Source organism: Protobothrops mucrosquamatus, unplaced genomic scaffold (genome assembly GCF_001527695.2).
Source record: "Protobothrops mucrosquamatus isolate PMUCROS unplaced genomic scaffold, P.Mucros_1.0 scaffold4076, whole genome shotgun sequence".
In the NCBI taxonomy this organism is placed as follows: domain Eukaryota; kingdom Metazoa; phylum Chordata; class Lepidosauria; order Squamata; family Viperidae; genus Protobothrops; species Protobothrops mucrosquamatus.
In genome coordinates, this window is record NW_015390007.1 from 4,438 (window position 1) to 8,876 (window position 4,439).

The window sequence follows — 4,439 nt, forward strand, 5'->3', positions numbered from 1 at the left end:
CATTCAGCCTCCCCAAGACCCTGTCCACATCTTCAGGAGCAACAGAGTCAAACTCCTCCCATACAACCGTCTCAAGACCTGCTCCCGTCTCCTCCTCCTGGGCCAACCAGTCGGAGTCTAAGCCTTCTCGGATCCGAGCGACTTTGTCATACAGATACTGTGCAAAGTCCTCAGCCCTCCCCTCCAGGGGGTCCCCCCCCCTCCAATTGAAGGAGAGAGCGGGTCACCCTGAAGAGGGCGGCCGGGCGATTATCTGATGACGCAATAAGTGAGGCATAGTAGTTAGTCCTAGCCTCCCTAATCGCCACAAGGTAGGATCTAAGATGTATCCTTACCTGTGCTCGATCGGATTCGATTCGGCTGGTCCTCCAACGGCTCTCTAGGCGTCTTTTCCGACGTTTCATCTCAGCCCCTCGGTAAACCAAGGAGATGGTCGAGATCCACGTCGGGTCAGAGGCCGCAAAGGCACGACTCGGTCCAGTGCTGCGGCGGCAGTTGTCTCCCAGGCCGCCGCCTGATTTTCCACCGAGTCGTGGACTAGATCCTCCGGATATGGCCCAAGCTCCATCAGGACCCTCTCAGGGTCCATCAGTCGCCTGGGACGGAACCATCTAGGTGTGACCTTAATTGGGTGACCTTAATTGGGTGATGCTGCCCCAGATAGAACCAGTACAAAATTTGGGGGTCCTGACTTGAGCGGTTGATATTGATTCCGACGTGTTTCGTACACCTACGTGGCGGGGAGGGCCGTCTTCTGAACTTCTGCCCTCTGTAGCCTGCTTGGGACTTGGGACAGACGGAGCGGAGTGGAGCGAGGCCCGATGGTTTCCCTTCTGGCTGCCGCGTCCTGCGCTTAGACAGACGGGCACGGGGTGGCTTGCTTTGAAGACTTTTTTTCTTCGTTCCCCATTTTGGAGTGTTCGGGAGGCATTTTCACAATTCGGTTTAATAAAAGATTGTGCTTTTTTTTCAAAAAAAATATGTGTGGGTAATCAATTAAAATAGCAATGAGACCCTGACAGACGGCATACTATTAATACAACTCTTAAAATCTGCCTCGGTTTGTACCTTGTGTCTATACAGCTCTTGAGCAATCTCTGGTAAAAAATGATTGGATGTGTAATTGGCATTTGTATCATGATTTTTGTACAAAGGATGACCTATGCTTGGTTATAGATCATAGGAGGATCTGTGCTTGGTCATCCTACTTAATTTTAAATTAGTTTTAATGACAAAGCCATGGGTTTATATTTGTTATCCAGTGTATTGATCAATAATCTAAAACAATTCTGCGTAATGTATTTTGTGACCCTAATTGGGTGAGGCTGCCCCAGATAGAACCACTACAAAATTTGGGGGTCCTGGATTCTGGGCTCTTGCTCAGTGAGAAAGTAGTAGCTGTGGACAGAAGGGCCTTTGAACAGATCTATTAGGTGTGCAAATTATTTCCTTTCCTGATGAACAGGCCATACACAGTCATTCCTTCCTTAGTCACTTTCCATTTGGACTATTGTAATATGTTTTCCAAGAGCCAGTTTAGTGTAGTTGTTAAAGCAAGAGGCTAGAAACTGGGGGACTGAGTTCCATTCTTACCTTAAGCTTAAAGGTAGTAGAGTGACTTTGGGCCAGTCAATCCCAGATCTTGGAAGAAAGCAATGGAAAACTACTCTGGACAAATCTTGCAAAAGAAATTGCAGGAACCAGTCTCTGCAGTTACCAGAAGTTAAGACTGATTCAAAGGCAGCATAAAAAAGTGCTCCACATGGGGCTACCCTTGAAGGTTATCTTTGAAGATTAGTCTGAAGCTAACATCCAAAATGCAGAATGGGTGCTTCTTGCTTACACAAAATGCTGCTCTGTTAACTGCACTGGCTTGCAATTCATGATGTTACTTATAAAGCTCTTAATAGCTCAGTTCCTAGTTATCTACAGCAGAGTTCCCCAACCTTTCTGGCTTGGCCCAGAAGGAAAGGGAGAAGCAGGGAAATGTGCGCACGTGTGGCCCACGTGCACTTGTGCAAATGGGCATGCACATGGCGCTAGCGCACATGCACAAGCAGGATGCACAGCCGCAGTGGCACCCATGCACATGCACAAACAGTCCGCTGGCACCTGCATGACACTGGTGGCAGTGCTAGGGCCCCTGCGCATGCGCAAATGGGGCTGCTAGCGCCCATGTGGCAGCACTATCGCAAGTGGAGGGGTGCTCGCTAGCTGTTCCCACGGCCCAGTGGCCAATAGGCCACGGCCTGGTACAGGGCTGCGGACCATAGGTTGGGGACCCCTGATCTACAGGGATGTTTTTCTATTGTTACTGCCTAAGTAAGATCTGAAAGTGTTGGCAAATTTCTGTTCTTAGCTATAAAACACACACCATACGATACTCAGAAAACATTTCTTGGTAGCTGTTTTGTCCTGTGGAACAACATGACCACTGAGTTCTTTGTGGTCCAACTCTTGAGGCTTCCATAAAAATCTGGCTCTTGTCATACCTGCAGGATTGTGGTCTGGTCTCAATATATTTGTGGTGTTATGTTTTCCAATAAACCCTATATACAGTATTTGGTGATATTGTTTTTAGTTGTTATTTACCGGACGTTTTAGTCCTATTGTATAGTCTCTAGAGTCACTTTTTGATTAAGGCAGCACAGAAGTTGACCAAAGGAAAAAAAGAGGCCCTAGAGCTGGAAACACTCTTATTTACATAAGATTATTACCTGTAAAAACTGGAAATGACCATGCTAGTTTTATTATCACATACTTCATCCAGGTTTTAAGAGAGATGGGAGGCTGAAAGTATTAGTAAACTGGTTTGCTGAGTTCTTCTAATGCGGGTGCTGTAAAAAGTAAAGGCTGCTATTCAGATGTCTGGAAGGCACGTTCTTATCTTCTTCCATGAGTTGGAGCCCTAAGAGCAGGCAAGCATTAATTTAGGTAGTCCAAAATAAAGCAGATGATAACACAACAGTCTGGTTTACTGGCCAATTTGAGAGAGTGCAGTCTGATCTGTGGAATGGTTTCACAGATGTGTTACTGAACAGATTTGTTCTAGTGTTTGTGTTAGATTGCATCTTTCAAAGATACAAGAACAAGTAGCACAGGAGAAAAGGGAATATGAAAAAAATGGTTTAAGAGGCTGAGGGAAATAATTATATGTACAGGATGAAAAGAGTGGAAAAAACTGGGAAATAATGTGCTATTGAAAGAAATCATCTTCAGTCGCAAGTATTAAATTTACATCAACTGTAATTTATATCAATCACTACACCAACTACAGAGCCTGTTTAGTGTAGTGCAGGGGTCTTCAAACGTGGTCCTTTTATAACTTGCGTGCCTAGCCAGGCACGCTGGCTGAGGAATTCTGGGAGTTGAAGTCCACAAGTCATAAAAGGACCAAGTTTGAAGACCCCTGGAGTAGTGTTTGAGGTACTCGCTTAGAAAACAGGAGACTCTTGAGTCCTAGTTCTGCCTTTGGCATGAAAGCTGGCTGGGTGACTTTGGGCCAGTCATTCTATTCTCTCAGTCCAACACCCCACAGGGTTATTATTGTGGGGAAAATAGGAAGGAGTATCAGGCCTGTTTGCTTCCTTGGGTTATTTATAAAAAAAGGTGGGCTATAAAAATCAGCAAGACTTAAAAATTCAGAGGAAGTATCAAAATTTTGGAACAATTTTACAATATTTTATAACTAAAACCTTTGATAAAGCTGTCAGTACCCTAGTTATTTTTAATGAAAATGATCTGTGGCTTGGTATTTTGAGTAAATCAAATGTATATAAATGAGAACAAGTCATGCAAATGGTATGTTTGTGTAAACATAAAGTGGAAATGAAGTAAAAATTAGAGAAATAAATAGTATGTCATAGATATGAAGCATACAGTAAATACTACAGTTTTCCATTTCATAGCTTATTTTTATGCAACAAAATTATTGTTGTTTCTGACTGTCAGAAGCCAAATGGGAAAGTCACAAATGGTGATCACCTGACCCAGGTATGCTGCAACTATCATAAATACGTACTGGATACCAAGTGCCTGAATTTCGATTACATAAACATGGAGATGCTATGACAGTTGTAAGTGCAAGGTTAGTTGTAAATCACTTTTTTCAGTGGCAGTGTAACTTCAATCACTAAATTAATGGTTCTAAATCGAGAACTACCTATATTCTGTTTATCTAGGAAATGCCCTATGTTATGACCAGGGCAGAATCATATGGGCCTAAATCCTCTGAGATCCATGTGCTGGATTAGACTATATAGCCTGTTAATCTACACAATATATCTTACCCAGATTCTGTTCCAGAAGAAATAGGGGATATTTTTTTGTGTATTGCTCCAGTTGAAATTTCAATACCATGTCCTTTAAAACAACAATATATCTGTAAAGAACTCTGAAAAATATATCCTGAGAATTATCAGCAAACTCAAGCAATTTAA